The sequence below is a fragment of the Narcine bancroftii genome, chromosome 11, assembly GCF_036971445.1.
Source record: "Narcine bancroftii isolate sNarBan1 chromosome 11, sNarBan1.hap1, whole genome shotgun sequence".
NCBI lineage: Eukaryota > Metazoa > Chordata > Chondrichthyes > Torpediniformes > Narcinidae > Narcine > Narcine bancroftii.
In genome coordinates this window covers 30,714,712-30,736,743 of record NC_091479.1, presented here as the reverse complement: position 1 = coordinate 30,736,743, position 22,032 = coordinate 30,714,712, and the positions used below count along the sequence as shown (strand labels likewise).

Genomic DNA, 22,032 nt, shown 5'->3' with positions numbered 1-22,032 from the left:
ACCCTAACTCTACCCAACTTCCCCAACCCTAAACTAAACCCTATCCCTATCCCTTACAACCTACCTCCTTCCCCTAACCCTACCTCCTACCCCTTCCCCATACCCGCACCCCCTACAACTATCCCTTTTCCCTAACCATACCTCCTACACCTTCCCCATACCCACACCCCCTACAACTACCCCCTACCCTATCCCTTACAACCTACCCCCTTCCCCTAACCCTACCCCTTCCCCATACCCGCACCCCCTACCACTATCCCTACCCTATCCCTTACAACCTACCCACTTCCCCTAACCCTACCTCCTACCCCTTCCCCATCCCCGCACCCCCTACCACTACCCCCTACCCTACCCCTTACCACAACCCCTACCCTTACCCCCTTCCACTACCCCCTTTCTCCTACCCCCTTCCCCTCCCCCTCCTTCCCCTAGGTTAGGGGTAGGAAGGGGAAAGGGAAGGGGGAGGGGAAGGGGAGGAGGAGAAAGGGAGGGGAAGGGGGAGGGTTAGGGGAGGGGATGGGGGAGGGGAAGGGGAGGGGGAAAGGGGAAGGGAAGGGCGGAGGGGAAGAGGGAGGTGAAGAGTGGAGGGCTGGGGTTAGGGCATAGGTGTGAGGGCAGGGGAAGGGGAAGATGAGCTGGAGGGGGTTGGGATGGAGGAGGGGTAGAGGAGAAGAGGGGAAGTGGGTGAAGGGACATGGAAGAGGCAGGGAATGGGGTTGGCAGGGCCAGAGGGATACGACGGGGAGGGGTTCAGGCCATCATGATGTTGTCCGTCCTCTGTTCAGCTGGGATGCGAGGTTCTTCTGGACTCGTGTCTTGTCTCTGAGATCGCTCCTTCTCCTGGGAAGAGAAATACGAGTGATAGAGATACTGTCTCTGAGGCCTGAACACAATGACTTTGGAGGGTCCCAACACTTCCCCCATCATCCCCCCTACCCCTGAACCCTCCCCTCCCTCACACCAGTACTCTCCATTTTTCTTGAATTCCTGTCCATATTAAAATCATTTTCATGTCTTTTTTGGACAAGCCTCCGCTACTACCCCGACAATGCATTCCAGCCACCCACTACATTCTGTGTGAATAAAATGTACCCCTCACGTCTTGCCTAAATTTCCCTCAGCTCACCTTATTTAGACGTCCTCTGGTATTCTCGCCCCAGGAATGCACACAATATTCCAAGTGTGGTCTGACGAGAATTTTATACATCTGCAACGATACCTCTTGGTTTTTGAACTCAATCCCCTGACTCCTGAAGGCCAGCACACAATACACCATCTTAAACTCCCTCTCAATTTGCACAGCAACCTTGAGTGATATATGGAGCAGGATCTAAATATTTCTCTGTCCTGCACACTGTTCATAATCCTGCCATTAACCAAGTGCTCTGCCCACACATTCTTGTAATCCGCATTCAATGAAGATATTGGTCTATATGAAGCTACTTTTAATGGGGCTCCAACCTTCTTTGGAATAACTGTTATTCGTGCCCTTGAAAATTACTCTGGAAATAAACCTGGACCAGTTGCTTATTTAAGTACATCTGATTTACAGGATTGAACTCCATCTGTCACTTCTCTGCAAACTGGATGACCTACGACAACCTTCTACACTGTCTACAACATCTCTACCTCTGTGTGATCCCCTGACGTACCCACCCTTCCACTCCCATCATCATTCATAAAAATCACAAAGAGCAGGGGTCCCAGAGCAGATCCCTTTGGAGCGCCACTAGTCATTGTTCCATCTACTACTACCCTCTGTTTTCTGCAGACAAGCCAATTCTGAATCCACACAGCCAAGGCTCCATGGATCCCATGCCTCCAGACATTCTGAATGAGGCCTCCGTGGGGATCTTGTCAAGCACCTTACTAAAATCCTTGTGCAGCACATACAGACCTTGACCTTCATCTATCTCCTTTGACACCTCCTCTAAAAACTCAATTTGACTCGTGAAGCAGGACCTGCTCCTCACAAAACTATCCATGAGTTTGCCCAGCATGTTTGGGCATTGCCCTCGGCCCCAGAATCTGCAGACTTCCTGGCGAGTCCCTCCCTTACCCCTTCCCAGAGCTTCCGCATCCATTAGAACATCAAGCATTGCTGCCCAGTACAGGCCCTTTGGCCCATAAAGGCTGTACTGACCTTTGTAAATGTTCTCCACAACCTTTACCTGTACCACACCCATAGGAACATAGGAAGTGGGAACAGGAATAGGACAAAAATGGCCTATCGAGCCTGCTCCGCCATTCAATACGATCATGGCTGATCTAATTTATGACCAAACTCGACCTACCCTGCCTTCTCGCCATATCCCCAAATTCCTCTATCATGTAAAAATTTTGTTCCCTTACATCCACATGCTCGTCTCAGAGACTTTTATATGTACCTATTCTACCAACCGCTACCACTTTCTCCGGTGACGCATTCAAAGCTCTCACAACTCTCTGCATAAAAAAAATCTCCCCTCACCTGAAGCGGATGCTCTCTGAGATTTGCACCTGACACTTTAGGAAAGGTTTCTGGCTGTTCATTCCATCTAAGGCCCCCACAATCTTATTTAGAATAAGTTATTAAGCTGTGGAAGGGGCAAGTTGGGAGAGGGAGGAGGGGAGAGAGCTGGTGGGGGAGGGGTGAGAGCTGGTGGGGAGGGGACAAGGCCGTGTTGTGGAGAGGGATCAGGACCGCGTTGAGGTGGTGAACGGACAGACATGGGTGGATCTACCTGCCGAAATAAAGGAGCAATAAGAAGGCCATCTCGGGATCTACCAGCATCTTCTGGGGCTTGATGTCTCAATGGAAAACCCCCTGAGGATGGAAGTAGGCCATGCTCTGCTACAGCTGGTACATGAACATCTGGCAACACAACGATATAACATGACCCACTCTGCCTCCACACTGGCCGGGTCTATATCCTGAGGGTAAGGGGAGGTGGGTGAAGGGCCCCTCCCTGCCAATCAACATCCATCCTCATCATCCTCTCCACCCCTCTCCCCTCACTACCCTTTCTCTCCTCACCAATACCCATTGAGACCCTCATGCACCCTTCATCGATATCCAGTCCCCAGCGAGACTCAGCCAGTAAACTCCTTCATATCCTCCAACCCCACCATCCAAGCTTGCCCCAGTGGACAACTTGACCACCCAGACCCACAACCACCTTGATGTAGATCATGGGAATGGGCTGCTTGGCCTTGTTGAAGTGCTGGACCATGCATTGAACCGTCTTGGGAACATAGTCCAGACCCAGATTCAAATAAACCTGCTCTTCCTCTTGGACACAATACAAACATGTCAGCTGGATTTACCCTCCAAAACCCCGTGCCTCTCCCAACAGGAGTGCCAGCCCCTCCTGCTCTCTGTAGGCCTGATGCCCCCACTGCTCAACACAACATGGCATGAATCCAACGGCTCAGCGAGCAGAGCGTCAACAGGCCGTAGTGGACCCGTCCGCTGCCCCATCATTCGGCTTCTGGTGAGTCTGCACAAAATGTGCAGCTCTGACCGCCCTCCCTCGTGAGGCAAGGATTCACCGGGGGAGAAAAACCATTGACGTTTCGAGATGAGAAATGTTTGCAGCCGGGTGTTGGCTGGGGTCGAACATGTGGAGGCTAAGTTGTTGGGACGATTCAGAGCAGGCGTTGATTTGGAAGCGCACCAAAAGGTGCCAAAAGTGAGTTATGGGGGGAAAGTACATTCGTGAAATGAATTGGGGAAACAGACTGGAGGGGCTGAGTGGCCGAATTTGGCGACCTTGTCTTGTGGTCTTGGCTGCTGCTGTCTGGAGTTGAAATGGCAAGAGGTCATGAGTTAATGGGTGAGGAGCAGGGCAGCCAACGTCAAAGAGTCAGCACTGGTCAGAGGGGCAGGATGGAGGCAACAGAGAGGCTGCAGCGAGACAGATCGATTGAAGGAATGGGGAAGGTAGCAGCAAATGATATGCATCAGAGTGAGGGTGGGGTGGGTGCAGGTGGATCTTACCTTGACTACAGAGGAGAAGTTGAGAAGAGGGACAATGATGGTGTGATCCAACTTTCGCACGATCTGCAGTTTGCGGTTCTATGGCGAGAGAAGAACATCAGCAAGGCTGGGAGATGGGTCAGGGCCCTGAGGGGCATCTTGTCCAAGTTGAGGGGGGAGGCGGGGAGGAGATTTGTCAAGAGGTCAGAGGTGGGGAACTCCAAGGGAGGCCGAAGTGGGGGACTTTTCGAGAGTCAGTGGGGGGGACTTTTCGTGTAGCTGGAGTGGGGACTTGTCAGGGGGTTCAATGAAGTATCATTTCAGTTTTTATGATTGTTTTCCCAGCTTCTACTAAACAATGAATTTGCAGAAAATCTTTGATATTTGCCAGGTGTGTGTGTGTGTGTGTGTGTGTGTGTGTGTGTGTGTGTGTGTGTGTGTGTGTGTGTGTGTGTGTGTGTGTGTGTGTGAGTGTGTGTGTGTGGGGTGGGGGGTTGTGTGTGGGGAGGGGGGCTGCTGTTGTGGGTTTGTGTGACTTTCTCTGTTTCCAAACCCCATGGCTGCTTTGGTCTCTGTCAGATGCTCCTCTTTCCACCCACCCTTCAAAAATGTGTTTGGGGTGTTTGTCAATTGGGTGTAATTGTGTGAAACGGGCTCATGTGTCGCAAGGGCCTGTGAACGTGCTGTAGGCCCTAAATTTAAATATCAGGGTTTTTCATTTCCACACAACTGCTCCTCCACCTCACCTTGAATCTCTTGTCTTGCAAGATCTTCTTGATGGCAATCAGCTCTCCGGAGTCCACCAGCCTTGCCTGGTACACCACACCGAAAGATCCATTGTCGATGATTTTAACATCTGTGCAGGACACCACCTTGGGGACGTTGGGTCCATGACACGGTGTGGCCACCTCTGTTGTGACCTTATTGCCATGTCCTCTGGGGCAGAAGCAGCAGCATTTACACACCCAGAGGGTACACAACAGGTCATTTATCACAACCCAGCCTTGCTGTCCAAGTTAGTCTCTACCCCTCCCTCTAACTCCCTTCCAAGGGTCACCTAAATGTCAGAATTGATCCTCTGGTGGTTCGTTCCAGCTTCTCTCAGTAGAAATATTGCCACCCCAGGTCCCTCTTTGATCCCTCTCCTCAGACTGTCTATAACCCTCCCTCCATGAGACGATCGGGTCATCCTTGACCTTCAGCACGTCCCGGGGAGATGAAGCACTCTGAACCCCACCACGGGTTTACCAGAAGCCCTCCACATTCCTAGAATCTCAGCAACACCGTGATCTTCCATGATGCAAGCGAGACCTCGTCGCCTGAGGGAGCAGGTGGTGCGGAGAGAGCCCCACGCTTCACCGCTCAACTCTGTTGGGTCCGCCGCAGCAGAAACACTTTCTAGCACCCTGATCCAGGTCCACTGGGGGAAAGAATCCTATCCCAGTTGGGGGGGTGTGGGGGTGTATGCAAGGGTGGAAGGGATCTTGTAACCCGGGGGGGGAGGGGGTGGGTGGAGGAGCGGTCCTGTCTCTCAGTGGACAGATCCCATTCCAGGTGGAGGGGGAGCTCTGTCCCATTTCTGTTGAAAGGTCTGCCTTCCATCCCCCTCGCAACTTCTCTTCTCCCTCAGACACCTCACACTCTCCCCTGCCCCAAATCCTCTACCACACTCTCATCCCCCACCCAACACCACCCCCATGGTTTCCCCAGTGCTTTCCATCCCCTCGCACCCCATCCCCCCAGCTCAACCCTATGTCCCCTATCTCTGATCCAATCTCCCTTGACATTAGCCTGTGGTGCTACCCCGTTCCTTTGTTCTCCCCTCCTGTCCTACAGACCCCATCCCTTTATCCCCTCACATGCCATTGTTCTCCCCTCCACAGTCCCCTCCAGCTGCCTCATAAAGTGCCCTGCACTCAGGATGTGGAGAGGGGATTAAATGTAGCCTCCATTCTCTCCGCCCACACTGGGTAAAGGATGGTGCCAGAGGAGTCTCTGTCCCAGTAGGGGAGCATGTAACAGGCTCTTTATCTCACCCATGGGTGCAGGGTGCTTCCAAACACAACCCTGTTGATCAGAGGGTCCCTGGGATGAGACAGCGTCCTACTCCGACACGTGGGCCAGAATCCCCTTCCAGGAGAGACATCTTTCTTTTGTTGCTGTGCCATGGCACGACTCAGCTATGGCTGCCCCATGCAGTGACATCATCACCCCCTCTGTGTCATCATCTCCCCCCTCTGTGACACCTCCCCTCTCTGTGACACCCCTAGTGTAATGGGCAGGGACATCCAACCATTTAAATCCTCCTCAATTTCCCCAAGCAAGGGGAGAATAATTCAGCTGGTCTAAATTACTCGTTGTTATCTATTCTAACTCCTAGATATTTGATCCCATTTTGCCGCCACATTTGTTGACTATTTTCTTGACATTGGCTCTAATCCCCCTTCCTAAGTGACATGATTTTGCACATATCCCAAAAGAACTTATACCCAGAGATGTCCCCATAGTCCTCCAGGGTGGAGCACCTGAGTGTGGGCAATGAGTGTGTTGGGTCTGTCAGATATATCAGAACAACTTCTGCAAATAAATTGATTTCATGCTCTTCCTGGCCTGTTCTGAAACCTTTAATGCCTGAATCCTGGCAAATGGCCTCAGCTAATCGCTCCATGGCCAGTACAAACTCACTCACTGGGAGTGTGGGGGAGGAGTCAGACCTTGATTGGCATGCCTGTTGGCTTCCTCTGTCCCTCTCATCTCGACATCAGTGCTCAGGTTGGGGGAGTCTGCGCTGCCTCCTGCAGTGCACAGCAGCGCTGCTGGACCATCTTTATCTCCTTATTTTCCTGGGCCCTCTCCAAATCTTTCCTTTCTATGATCTCACATTGGTTTCTCAGGAGAAACACTGGCAGCCAAAAGGCACCCTCTGATTCCCCTTAGATTTTGGGAACCCCGACTTCTTGAAGTGGGACCACACGTGGTGACCTATTTTCTCAAGATGTGGATCCAGGAGCTTGGACCAGTCTACCAGTTTGCCGTGGTCCGCCAGCATGCTTGCCAAGCTCCCGAACCCTGCACTCTCGTCAGTCCACCCGCAGATCTTGTTCTCCCTGCCTGCACTCGATTTCCTGCCCCAATTCCAAAGCATCTCCACTGCAGCTGTGTTCAGTCGGAACTCGAAGGACCCTGCTCACTGCACCAATTATTATGTGTGTGAAACTGATTCGAGGGGTCCCAAGGGTGGCGAATTTGAACACAGTTGTCTTTTATTGACACATGTAGTGAAGTCGCATGAGGAGTAAAAGACACACACAGACACAAACTCGTCGGATTAATCGATACACTTGCAACCACTCGTGGATAGAAGACTTGACAATCAACTTGTCACATATGATACCTTGAACAGGTCATTCATTCACTCATTGATCTTGGATGCCTGTGGGGGGTAGGGGATATGCAGGTGGCCCCAAATACTTGGCATCACCACCCATTGCTGGTCGGACGTTATCCGATAGGGTATTCCACATATGGAGCACGCTAAAATGGTGCTTGGTCGGCCCGCTGGCAGGACATCTGAGTATGTGCTGACCATCGTGAGAACATATCACTTTTTATTTTGGCAGGGGAGAGGCCTGATATGGTCAATTTATCAGACTTGGTCAGCTCCCGAACCCCAGCGAATGCGGCCCTTGGTTTTAATTGCTGACAAATAGGGCATTTGGCCATCACAGTTCTTGCAACATCATGAGACCCCCAGATCCTCTGTCCATCATAGTGCCCCCATATGCCCACATTTATGATGCACCAATGCTGCCAAGGCTCCGGGGTCTCTCTGCTTGGGGAAAAAAGTGGCAGAGCATATTTGAGCAGCTCAGTCCACAGTGGCATTGCGTCAGCTTCAGCGGTTTTCCTGGAGGTGTATCCATCCACGTGGTGGACCCTGACTATTCTTTTGTTGTTCCACCTCTCAGAAGATCTGCCAGTGCTGTTGTCCTCAGAGCAGGCAGCCATGGATCTGCCTCCCTGTCTCCTGACGCCGACCCATCCACACTGACGTGCTGTTTGGCACAGCCCAGAAATCCTGTTGCACTGATCGGAAAAGAGGCTCCTGGGCCCGCCTGGTTGTCCCTTTTCGGATCAGTGCCACAGCTGCCAGCTTGGACAGTTGGCTCTCCCCTCCTCCTCACCCTCTTGTGTCAGTACTTTATCTGTGGTGGGCTGGAGCGCTCCCACCTTACACCACTGTTTTTCGCACCTCCACCAGCCGGAGCCGTCAGTAAACCAAGCTTTTTCCTGCTGTCCTGCATCGAGGGTGTTGAACGGTTTGCCCCAGGCCATGGTGCCAAGCTCTTCTCGGGGTCATTCAAGTGGGAGGCTGTCACTTTCGGACAGGACATGATCTGTTCTTGCAAGTGGCTCAGCCCTTCGATCCCGGCCTCTGTGCGGTCTGCCATGTACCACTTCTTCGGTCCGCTGTGAGTGGCATCCACAGATTTAACCCATCATATGCTGGGGAGGTGTGGCTGGAGTGTGACTGTCTCTGCTGCCATCTGGTTCTCTGTGGTGAGCAGGCGAGCATCTGACACTCAGATGGGGAGTCGCGGGAGGCAGCTTCCAGGAGGGAATTGAACAAGAAGCTGTGTGGGACTCGGCGACCTTGCCTCTTTTGCTCGAGGCTCCACTAGGCCATTGTCTTCATGGCAGAGACAAGTCATTCAAAGGGTCTTCCAGTTTTGAGGGGTTGGGGATACTTGTGGTCAGTGGCAGTGGTGTTCAACAGCGTGTTTTGCCATTAAAGAAGCCATTTGTTGTTCAGGTCATCAATGAAGCGGAGAGTTTTTTTTTTCTGGGCAACATTGTACAGTAGATGGAGGGGCAGGGTGAGATGGGGAATATGTTGGCACCAGTAACCCAAAAGACCCACAAACCTTTGTGCCTCAACTTGTTGGTGGGCACCGCAATGAGGATTTTGCTTTGAGCAACCATTGATATTTCTCTGCTGCCTGGATTCTCAGGAAAATGACTGTTGGACTAGGACCCTGGACCTTTTCCAGGTGGTGCCTCCCTGGTGCCAGTGTCTGGGGTGTTGCTGCTGGTGTTCAAGACATCCTAAAGTGGGCCAGAGGTTGTGGTATATGGAGATACCAATGACATAAGGAGGAAGAGGGAAGAGTTCCTGAAAAGTGGGTCCAGGGCGTTTGGTGAGAGCTGAAAAGAAATAGCATGAAGGGAGTCATGTTGGGATGACTGTCTGGGCCATGCGACAGTGAGAGCAGGAACAGAATGAGGTGGAGGATAAAGGCGTGGCCTGAAGGTGCGGGTAAAGAGCTCCTTGAGGGCATCCTATTTGCCTTGCTCGGGAGGCTGATGTCGGAAGTCGATGAGCCTTGCTGCCATGTCCTGATGAGCAAGAACATCATGGAGGAGTAATGGATGTCATCAGCGGTGATCTCTTGGAGGTGGAACTGGTCCTTGGCCTGTTTGAACCCCACGTGTGGCTGCGACATCCAGAACGTTGACAGCTTCAACCAAACCATCTGAAGCGCCGCCTGGACTGTGATCTTCACATCCAATTGAAGGGCAGGGTCCTGCTGAGGTCACCACTGTAGCAGGCGCGCTCCCGCAAAGTCTGGAAAGAATGACATGCACCCAAGAAGTGGAAGTGGAAGATAAGTTGCTTGAACAGGCAGCTCCAGCCTCCGGTTGGAAGGCGATCCTCCCGTTGCTCATTGATTCCCAAGATGTGGGTCATCCCCTGGGATGAAGGGCATTGGCCCCAACGGGGTCTGCGCTGTCAGCGTGTTTGTCGGCTCTCTAGTGTAGTGACTCGTGTCTCGGTTAACAGGCCACTCCAACTCGATATGTCAGAAGAATATGGAGCCCATATTTACCAAGGGTGGGTGTGGATATTTACATGAAACCCTGACACTCCCTTTCACCTGAAGGCCTCCGTTTATTCAATGAAACTTTAAAGTAACAGACACTTCTGTTGAGGCGAGAAGGGGAGAGGTTAGGATATTGGGGATGAAGGTGGGAGGTGGTTTCTTTATTCTTTCTTTTATAGATGCCACACATTAGATGAGCATTATTATTAATTGTGTGAATTTGTTGTGGTTTTAAGTATATAAATATTTTTTTTTAATTATCGGCAGGACCACGAGTGGCAGATAGGATCATGGGGACTCTCACCCCCCAACCCACCCACCCCAAATATCAATGGTATAAACCGGGTTCATTGTCAACATCGTCGAGGATCCCTTCCACCTGCCCACAGCATTTGGCAGCTCTTCTCGTCGGGAAAGGGGTCAAGGAATATCGGAGCCAGTAGCACCAGGCCCAGAAACAGATTCTTCCTGCGAGCAGTGAGAATGGAGAATGATGGATGACCGGCTCAGACAAAGACTCCAAGACTTTGCTATTGATTCAACAGAATTTCTTTCTTTTTTGGGAGGGACTGCACGTGTATCATTTGTCTCTCTGTGCGTAGGTCTGGTTGTGTTTGCAGAGGTTTCCACCATGAACACAGTTTCCTCGGGTTAAATTTGAACGGGTATAGAGGAGCTTTCCTGGATTGGAGAATGTATCTCATGAAACAAAGTTGACTGAGTTCGGGCTTTTCTCTTTTTCACCCCAAAATTAACTTTATTCTAAAATTATTGACCAAGAGGACAACTGTTCCATGTCTTTTCTCATCCTCGTGTTGCATGCCTATATTCTCTTCACTGCACATGTTCTCTGTTTAACATCATTCCACCACTTTGACACCTTGTGGTTACTCCCTGCACTCTGTGGTTGAAGGGGTTCCCCTTAGTCTCCGCCCCTCAAGACCCGGAGGATTAGAGTCCTTCCCCACAGCGCCCTCGTGTTGGCTGCGCCAAGCCTCAGTGCATCTCTCAGCAACCTGGAATAGGCTGGTGGGCAGCGTTCCCTCTCCCACATCTCCACGTGCTAAAAGACCAGCAGGTTAACGTCGAACAGTTATGCCCTTCGGACCTCGATGTTGTGCTTACCTATCAATTCCAAGCAAAATAAAAACTAGACCCTTCCTCCTTCATAACCCTCCATTCTTGCAATGGAGGGAATGCAGAGGGGATTCACCAGGCTGATACCTGGAATGGCAGGAATGACTTATGAGGAAAGATTGCGCAAATTGGGATTGTTCTCACTGGAGTTTAGAAGATTGAGAGGGAATCTCATAGAGACATATAAAATTCTGGCAGGGCTGGACAGAATGGATGGAGATGGGATGTTTCCAATGGTGGGAAAATCCAGAACCCAGGGCCATGGTTTGAGGATAATAAGCAAACCATTTAGGACCGAGATGAGGAGGAATTTCTTTACCCAGAGGGTGGTGAATCTGTGGAATTCATTGCCACAGAGGGCAGTAGAGGCAGGTTCATTAAATATATTTAAGAGGGAATTAGATCTATTTCTTCAGTATAAGGATATTAAAGGTTACGGAGAGAAGGCGGGGACGGGGTACTGAACTTTAAGATCAGCCATGATCTCGTTGAATGGCGGAGCAGGCTCGAAGGGTCGAATGACCTACTCCTGCTCCTATCTTCTATGTTTCCTTCATTCATGTGTCCAAGAAGCCCTTAAATGCCGCTAATATTTTAGCCTTCATCACCACTCCTGGCAAGACATTCCTGGCACCCACAACTCTGTGTAAAAACAAGTACCCCTGATATTGCCCCTAAACCTTCCTCCCTTTGCTTTGGGCTTCTAGTGTTTGCTTCTCTTATCTGGGTTTCAGGCAGACCAAAGGGAATCTTTCACTGAGTTTCTGGTCTTCCAGCAGTTCTGGATGTCTGTCTCTCGATGCTCTGCTCAGGGTACCACCCCGCAGTATCTCATCAAGTCCTAGTCTCTGTGTCAGCAGGAATTCCATGCTGACCACTGCCTGATGGCCCTGTGGTCAATAGTGTTTGTCTATGCAACCATTCCCATGAAGGTGATGGGGCAAAGTCCTGCTGACTAGGACATTGTGTGGCATCAGGGCCAGACCAATCTTTCGCAACACCTGAGCCAGGTAGAACTTCAGCACATCGCGGCTTTTGGTGCCCTTGCACTTTGTTTCCAAGCACAGCCAAACACAATAGCCATGCTGGTTAGGGTTATGCCCCCATTGATTGACGACGTACATGGTCCTCCAGACTCTATACATTTTGGACCCCAACATGAATAGGAAATGTGTTTTGGGAATTGACAGGGTGGAGGTGTGGGGATGGGCCACACCTGCCTCACGTGCAGCAGTACCCGAGAGCTCCTTGCACCTGATGACCAGGTTCTACCGGATTGATAGAGTTGGGCATCTCTGTGGTTCTCCATGTCTCCTGGAACTGGGGGTCTCCTTACTGCTCCCCATCTCCTTGAGTTGGTACTTTGTTCTCCACCATCACCACAAGACAACCAAGACCCCTGGATGGAGGGCAGTGGTGCAGAGAGATCAGTGAGAATATGGGTAGTTTCAACAGGGTGGGGTCCATTCTGATGCCTGATAACAGGAGGAAACCAACGGGGAAGGAGGATGCAGGGCATTCGATAGCAGATGGGGCAGGGTGTAGACACGGCAGCTGACTGGAATTGTCAGGGGGATACTGAGACCTGGGAGAGGAGGGGAAGGAAGGTGCAGTTGTGTTCTGACGAGAGAGTGCTGAGGGAGAGGCAACATGGGTGGAACCTCAACGCAAGGGACCCCTGAATTTTTTGCAGGGATGGGCTCTGTAAATAGACTCCCAGATATCCAGCAAAGAGCATCTTTGTCCCCCTGCCATCAGGAAGGCGATATGGAGGAATAAAAGCAGAGAAGCCAGGGAGGGAAATAGCTTCTTCCCACAGACCGTGAGATTGACAAGGCAACATGAGCTGGATGGGAGCTAAGAATGAAAAGGTGGAGAGGAATATGGACTGATTACAACAGCACAGCCAGCAGGAGAGTGGGGCCGAAGGGCCTGTTTCTGTGTTGTCTATCTGGACGAGCCTTTTGAGTTCAAGCTTTAAAAGACCAAACCATTTTTAAATTTAATATCAACGGTATAGAATGAATCAAGATACAAGATGTCTGTCCAACGGCAAGCGTCGAAGGCACTTCCTGAAACGGAGGCTCTGAAATTACAGGGAGGTTCTGGCTGGTATGAGGCCCGGCTTCCTCTGGAAGGAGGAGAGGAGGCAGGGATAATGTGGGGGTAGGCGTGGGGAGGGGAGGGGGTAGCGATGCCTTCCTCCATTCACCTCCCATTTCCTCTGCACCGTACCCCTCCTCATTCCCATGCCCATTCCCCTCCCCCATCACTTCCCCATTTCCCGTGCCCTGCTCGCCTCCCCCGCTCCCCTCCCCAACCTAACCCTAACCCCTAACAAACTCTATCCTTAACGTTAACACTACCGATACCTTTAAACACTACACCACGTCCCCAACCCTAACTCTTATTTCCACTCTGTCCCCTAACCCTATCCCTACGCTGTCCCCTAAACCCAACCCTAATCCTACCCACCTTCCCCAAACCCCAACTCACACCCCACCTCTACCTCCTACTCCTACCCCCTTCCCCTAAACCTAAAACAAGCCCACTTCCCCAAACTCTAAACCTAACCCTAAACCTCGACCTAACCCGAGCCCACATCTCCTAACTCTAAACCTAACTGTACCTCTACCCGTCCATGACCCATATCTTAATTCTACCCACCTTCCCCAACCCTAACCTAAACCCTACCCCTATCCTCTACACCTACCCCCTTCCCCTAATCCTACCCCATACCTGCAACCCCTTCCACTACCCCATTACCCACCCCTACCCTCTCACTACCTCCTTTCTCCTACCCCCTTCCCCTATCCCTCCTTCCCCTAAGTTAGGGGTAGGAAGGGGAGGGGAAGGGAAGGAGGGGAAGGGGAGGAGGGGAAGGGTAGGAGGTGAAGGGGAGGGGCAAAGGAGAGGGAAAGGGGAGGTGAAGGGAGGAGGGCTGAGTTTATGGCATAGGTGTGAGGGTAGGTGAAAGGGAAGGTGAGTGGGAGGGGGTTGGAATGGAGGAGAGGTAGGGGAGAAATGGGTGGGGGAAATGGGTGAAGGTATATGGAAAAAGTGGGGAATGGAGTTGGCAGGGCCAGAGGGAGAAGGGGAGGGGTTCAGGCCATCATGATGTTGTCCGTCCTCTGTTCAGCTGGGATGCAATGTTCTTCTGGACTCGTGTCTTGTCTCTGAGATCGCTCCTTCTCCTGGGAAGAGAAATACGAGTGATAGAGATGCCGTCTCCGAGGCCTGATCACGATGACTTTGGAGGGCCCCAACTCTTCCCCCATCAACCCCCTCCCTACCTCTGCACACTAGGGCCTTTCCCTTCCTCTGCTTTACCTGAGGAAGTGTGTTATGGAGAAAACCACAATCTATATCTGCAGATCTCAGAGTACCGTGTCTCCATCAGGCAACACCCTGGTTCACCACGATATGGCAGCAAGATGCTGGACAAATCATGGATGGATCAGTCGAGTCCCTTCAGCTGACCCATCTGAACCTACCCCATAACAATATTACTCTTCCCTCCCTCCACCAGTACCTTCTGTTTTTCTTTTATTCCTGTCCCGAAATTAAAATCTTTTTCATGACTTTTTTGGACCAGCCTCCACTACTACCCCTGGCAATGCATTCCAGCCACCCACTACATTCTGTGTCAACAAAATATCCCCCTCACATCTTGTCTAAAGTTCCCTCATCTCACCTTATTTAGACGTCCACTGGTATTCTCGCCCCAGGAATGCACACAATATTCCAAGTGTGGTTTGACTAGAATTTTATACATCTGCAACGTTACCTCTCAGTTCTTGAACTCAATCCCTGACTCCTGAAGGCTAGCACACAATACAGCATCTTAAACTCCCTCTCAATTTGCACAGCAACCTTGAGCGATTTATGGAGCAGGATCTAAACATTTCTCTGTCCTGCACACTGTTCTTAATCCTGCCATTAACCAAGTGCTCTGCGCTCATGATCTTGTAATCCGCATTCAATAAAGATATTGGTCTATATGAAGCTACTTTTAATGGGTCTCCAACCTTCTTTGGAAAAACTGTTATTCATGCCCTTGAAAATGACTCTGGAAATAAACCTGTACCAGTTGCTTGTTTAAGTACATCTGTATTTACAGGATTGAACTCCATCTGTCACTTCTCTGCAAACTGGATGACCTCTGACAACCTTCTGCACTGTCTACAACATCTCTACCTCTGTGTCATCCCCTGACGTACCCACCCTTCCACTCCCATCATCATTCATAAAAATCACAAAGAGCAGGGGTCCCAGAGCAGATCCCTTTGGAGAGCCACTAGTCATTGTTCCATCTACTACTACCCTCTGTTTACTGCAGACAAGCGAATTCTGAATCCACACAGCCAAGGCTCCATGGATCCCATGCCTCCCAACGTTCTGAATGAGGCTACCGTGACGACCTTGTCAAGCACGTTACTAAAATCCACGTGCAGCACATACAGACCTTGACCTTCATCTATTTCCTTTGACACCTCCTCGAAATACTCAATTTGACTCGTGATGCAGGACCTGCTCCTCACAAAACTATCCATGAGTTTCCCCAGCATGTTTGTGCATTGCCCTCGGCCCCAGCATCTGCGGACTTCCTGGCCAGTCCCTCCCTTACCCCTTACCAGAGCTTCCGAATCCATTACAACATTAAGCATTGCTGCCCAGTACTGCCCAGTACAGACCTTTGTAAACATTCTCCACAACCAACTAACCCTTACCCGTACCACACCCATAACTATGGGTGGATTAAATATCCAATTAACTTCTTTCTGAAGTAATGTATCATGAATTTGATGATGATTCCAATTTTGAATAACTTTTCATAATTCTCGTTCAGCTCCTTTAAAGTTAGATCCATTATCAGAACATAATTTTTTGACTTGACCACGTCTAAGAATAAAACGCCAAAGAACATTAATAAAAGAGTCTGTATCAAGCAATGACGCTACTTCAATATGAATTGCTCTCATAGTCAAACAAGTGAAAATAACTCCATATCGTTTTTCAACACTTCGTCCTCACTTTACTTGCAAAGGACCAAAATAATCAACTTCCACAGATGTAAATGGGAATTCATCAGGTGAAACTCTGTCCTGTGGTAAATCTGCCATTTGTTGTTGTCCAGGTTTTCATTCTCTCTGTTAGTCACAAAGAGATGAAACCTCATGATTTCATTATTAATATATTTAAGCACTGATGTTCTATCAGTCCAAAACACAGGATCTGCGGACTCCATCTGTAATTCTCTTCTTAACATAGCGTCCATTTTGCTCGCAATAATAGCAGCAGTCAATTCCATTCAAGGTCTGGTGACTGACTTTAATGGAGCCACTCTGTCTTTTCCCATTACAAATCCACCATCTACTCACACTTGGTTATTTCACAGGACTCAGTAACTGACAGGATCAAAACCACCTTCACTTACATCAGAAAAATGGTGTAACTGAGCAAATGTGGCCACTCCAAAGTCTGTTGACTTCAAAACTTCCAAGTATTTGAAGACGCTCAATCTAATTTTTCCAATCTTGTGCAATGGATTCTGGATTAGTTTCATCCCATCCAAATTTTCTTCTGCACAAAACTGGTATTTGGCCGGGCTGATCATTAGGCTGAATTCAGCCAGTCGGGAGAAGAGGGTGTGCAGGTGAGACTTGTGTTGTGCCCAGTCTCTGCTGGCGACAAGAATGTCATCCAGATAAATGAACACAAAATTCAAATCCCTGCGCACCGTATCCATGAGGTGCATTATGTCTGGGCGGTGTTCTTGGATCTAACTTTAAAGGCATGCATAAAAATTCGAACAAACCGAAGGGTGTGATGATGGCCGTTTTGGGGATGTCCTCGGGGTGCAATGGGATTTGATGATACACGCACACCAGATTGACCTTGGAGAATACTCTCATATCATGCAGATTGGCCATAAAGTCCTGAATGTGAGGGATGGGGTAACGGTCAGATACTGTCATATCATTAAGCCGTCGATAATCTCCGCAGGGGTGCCAGCCATCGGAGGCTTTTGGGACCAGGTGGGGCGGTGAGCCCCAGGGCTGTCAGAGCGACGAATGATCCCCAGTTCCTGCAGATGCGAGAAGTCCTCTTTCGTTATCTGGAGCTTATCTGGCGGGTTTAACAGTAATGTACGATAAATTGTATCAGACACTATGACCCCAGGTTCACAGTTGGGAGAATATTTAACGGAGATGTACAATCGACGACCTTGGCAGATACTGAGACACTGTGTTCACAGTACTGAGAAGGTTTAACAGAGAAGTATGGTAGAATAAAGCAGAATCTGTGACTCCAGGTTTACAGTAGTAAGAAGGTTTTAAAATGATGTATAATAAACTGAGGCAGATACTGTGAAATCTGGTTCACTGTGGGTGGAGGTTAATGGTGATGGACAGGAGACTACGTAGATACATTGATACTGGGCTCAGAGTGGGGGAAAAAAAGCTTTATTGGTGTTGTATGGGAAACTGAGGCAGTTACTGTGACACCGGGTTCATAGTGGGGAAAATGTTGAACAGAGTTGTACGATAACCTTTGGCAAATAAAGTGACACCAGCTTCATATTGGGGAGAATTTTTAATGATGATGTACACTAAACTGTGGCAGATACAGTACCACCAGGCTCACATTGAGGAGAAGGTTTACTGGTGATGTGCGGTAGAGTGGCAGGCTCTGTAACACCGAGTTCACAGTAGTGAGAAGGTATAATAGTGATGTACGATAAACTGTGGCAGATACAGTAAAACCGGTCTCCCAATGGGGAGAAGGTTTAATGATGATGTGTGGTAAACTTAGGCTGATACTTTAACACGAAGTTAACAGGGGGAGAAGGTTTAATGTTGATGAACGGTAGATTGAGGCAGAAACTGAGAGACAGCATTCACAGTAATGTGAAGGTTTAACAGTGATTTACTATAAACTGTGTCAGATACTGTGACAAGATGGTGCAGAGGGTAGACGTGTGGTTCCACCCTTCCCCAGTTAGACTATTAAATGCTCGATTTTAAAAGTTGTAAAAGTGATTAAAAATACTGTTTATAGACTTTGGAATTGTGGAGGATCAAAATAGCTACAAATGTGAAAAAATCGAAAACTCAGTTCCAGAAGAAATTACCTTACAAAAGTGTTGAAGAATTATGGCCGAGTTCAACTTGAAGCAACGGAGTCGTTGACTGGCGTCTCCAAGCCTCAGAGAATTCCTGCCCGGCGAAGTATTTCGTCGGCACCACTTGCGCTATCGCAAGATGGCACCAGCTCAGTGATGAGTTCAGCGGTTTTGACTCGTGCACTCATGAACACAGGCGTGAGGGCGGGCCAGCTGAGCGAGGACAGGCACATAAGCGTTCAGCATTGCCTGGTGGTCAGGAGAGGTACAGTGTAGCATCAGAAGACGCACTGCGTAGTCGGTGGCCCTACTGGGCATGCACAGTGTGTTGAGGGTCCACAAACCTTTGGAGAAGGTGTGGGCTGTGGGGGAGACTGATCGACGGTGAACTGACGAGGTCGGCACACTGTTGTCGGGTGTCCAGACCCACAGCAGCACCGGAAGAGGACCTATTGCTATGGAGGAAGAAGATGCTCAATTTCATTAGAATTTCAAGAACTGGGGACTGCGGCAAAAGAAGGTCAGACTCAAATGGAGGTGATGGATCCTGGACTGGATTCTGTGTTTCCAATTCGGGAAGGGATTGCTCAGCTCATGGAAGATATGGCAAATATATCAATGCAGATGACTCATCAGATGACTCAAGGATTTTCAGAAATGAAAACTAAAATGAACACTGTGTGTGAAGAAATAACTTTTATGAAGCAAGATATTAATGTAGTTAAGAGTGATGTTACGAGATGGACACGATCAGTGGATACTGTGCAAGATCATTTTAAAAAGATTGAGGAGGCTTTCTTGAATGCAAGAGTCAAATGGAGCATAATAGAGAAAAAATGGAAATAGTGGAAGATCCTTTTGTAGATTGGGGGATTCAGAAGAAGGAATTATTGAAGAAGTTTGGCTCATTAGAAAACCAATGTCGTAGAAATAATGTTAAGATAGTAGGTCTTCCGGAAGATATGCAAGGTTCGGATCCGATGTAGGTTTTGAAGAAATGGATCCCAGAAGTGTAGGGCAGGTAATTTATTCCAGATGGACTGGAATTAGATCGAGCAAACAGAGCGTTAAGGAAGAAACCGTTTCCAGGCCAACTACCACGAGCAGTTTTGATTCGCTCTTTTAAATATCAAGACAGAGAGATGATCCTCCGATTGGTGGTGCAGAAAACACGGCAAAATCAGGATCCACTGATGGTTCAAAATAATAGGGTTTTTTTTAATGCAGATCTGAGTCAAGAAATTATCAGAAGAGACCGAGAATTTAATTCAGCCTAAGAAGTATTGTGGCGAAAGGGATATAAATTTGCTTTTCGTTATGCGGCAGTATTGAAAGATTTTTATGGGAATTTTCAATCTCAGTTTTTTGAGAATGACCACGATGCTTTAATATTTGCTAATTCATTGCCAAATGTATGAGGAAGTGGGCGATCGTCACCATTGTCACCAAAGGGAAAGGTCAATGGGAATGGAAATGGGAAGATTGGAAAATATGGAAAGAATGGGAAAAAAGTTGAATTGACACAAAGTCTTCTCGATATTGAAGATCCGGAACAATCAGTGGGACTGGAATCACTGGGTTGAATGTTTTTGTTTCAGTACTTTGTGAAAGTCTGACTGGGGGTGGGTGACAATGAGTCCTTTAGTCACATGCCACTTGTGGACTTTACCACACCCAGATTTTTAGGGGGCTACTACTCTTGAGTAACTTGTTTTCGGATTGATGTTTCTCTTTTTTTTGGAATTTTTAAAATAGGTGGGGATTAGAATACTGTGAGACTTAGAAGGGGTGCATTATTTTATAGTAGGATTCACATTTGTGAGGTTTAACAGTGATATACTATGAACTGTGTCAGATACTGTGACACCAGGTTCACAGGGGGAGAAAGTTTAACAGTGATTTACAGTATGTTGAGGTAGATAATTTGACACCAGGAGTAAAGTGGGGACCAGGTTTAATGGTGATGTACTGTAGACTGAAGCAGATACTGTGACACCAGGCTCATTGTATTGTTCATTTATCTTAATTACAACATCTTATTTATATGCTCCATTTTTTTGTGGCAACTTCCAAACATTAGATAAACTTCTATTCTAATCAGATTTTGTTCATTTAAATAGGACAACACTAAAAGCCCAAATCGTTTGATCTCTTAAGTATTGCTGCTCAAATTAATTTCTTTACCTGGGTTTGGGTTTGTTAGGAATTAAAGTACCTTTAAAGAAATTGCTCGAGACAAAAATTGAGAACAAAGAACATTTATTACTACAACAATGCAAAGTTGGGTGCTTCCCCTTACCCTGGGAATACACACACACACTGGGGCTCACCCAACTTTTATACAGTTGATTTCAGTGTAGGAATACCCTCCCCCTTACATTCTTCTGCCTCCTGCTGGAGAGGTTTGGCATTAGGCAATCCTGCCTGCCTACGTGCAATTTCAGTATACTTGGAGAACCAGGGGGGGTTATCCTGTCGGTGTCCCTTCATGTCATTGTCCTTATTCACACCTTCCTGATTCTCGGGGCTACAGTCTCTTGATATGCAGAGTTGACTCATTCTATCTAGGGTTGGCTAATTTCATATGTATAAATCTGTGTATGGTTAGCTAATTAGAAATGTATGACTTGGTACTTCTGTCCAGGGCTAGGAGACCCTTATCTGATCCAGACTACCTCAACTTCCTACATTCTATTGTACCTTACCATTCCTTATCTTAGTCCTATGGTCTTGTCACAAAGGATAGAAGATTCTTATGTTAATCGTGCTGACTCTGCTTTCCTGCATCCTAAGCCCCAAACTTATCCTGTTTGAACTGGTTTCAGCCATTTTACTGATGAACTTTAGTTTCTTCCATGTTCATAATTTTAGGTCAATTTTCCCATCTCTCACAATCCTCACTTTTCTTTTAGATCAGTAATACTGATCTTTCACCATGATCAGTGTTACTGATCTTTGGTTACTAGTGTCAGTGTGACTGATCCCCCCCCCCCCTCCTCACTTTTCTTTTAGATCAGTAACACTGATCTTTCAAGTGTAAGGTGTAGTTTTACCCAGCTGGTCAATAACCGAATTGTAATGTCTGTGTAAAGTCTTTAGGTAGGGGAGCACCATGAAGGTCAGGGGAGTGAGTCCAGCTGCTTATTAGGGTTTGGAGTATCAGGCTCCAGTTCTCAGTAAAGAGTCTAGTCCATCCCATACGTTGAAATATTGAAGCAGTGTCTTTGAAGCACATGACCTTTGTAAGTGTTGTCCCGACGAAGTCTGTGAGAGGCGCTGCCTTCAGCAGCGAACGAGTAGCAGTCTATGAGAAGCGCTGCCTTCAGCAGCGAACGAGTAGCAGTAGTCAGGCGGTTCCGTTTGATTGTGGCTCGTATCTGATGTCCTCTTCAGCCCCGAACCCTAGGGCCACCGATCTCCGAAGGCTGTTTGGAGCCTGATATTAAAGTGTCAAGCAGCTCACATTGTTGGTAACTGGTGCTCCCTTTCATGGGGTGATGAAAAGTGACCAAGCAGGGGGGGGATTGTTTCTTGTGATTTAACTGTGTGTTGCAGCTTGTCTGCTAACATTAGCATATATATCATTGAACTTGTGAGTTGCAGCCTGTCTGTGTACATTAGCATATGTATTAACTCTCTCTCTCTCTGTTACATGTACAATGCTGACTACCATTCTGTCTGTCTTTGTCCCACCATGTCCTTTGTGCTATCGCTTCAAAACTCCTGTCTTTAATACCTGTGTAGGCTATGATACAAATTAGATGTACTCCACTAAAGCTGTTTAATTCCCCTGGTCCGTATTGGGATCCCTTATATCCCATTATGATTATACATTAAATCTATGCCCTGTCTACATTCTAAAGGAGCTGAATTGTAACCTCTGCTGCCCCTATTCCAGGGGGGCTTAAAACATTAACGAACAATATTCC

At 48.4% G+C, this 22,032-nt stretch overlaps 1 long non-coding RNA gene across 1 annotated transcript; it reads right to left on the bottom strand.

Moving 5' to 3' along the window:
- Positions 1–332: 332 nt before the first annotated feature.
- Positions 333–5,617, bottom strand: LOC138746360 (uncharacterized). The gene is made up of 3 exons (XR_011346900.1): positions 4,705–5,617; positions 3,980–4,057; positions 333–840 (listed from the first exon to the last, which is right to left on the bottom strand). It is a non-coding gene; the product is annotated as an uncharacterized lncRNA (long non-coding RNA).
- Positions 5,618–22,032: the final 16,415 nt, after the last annotated feature.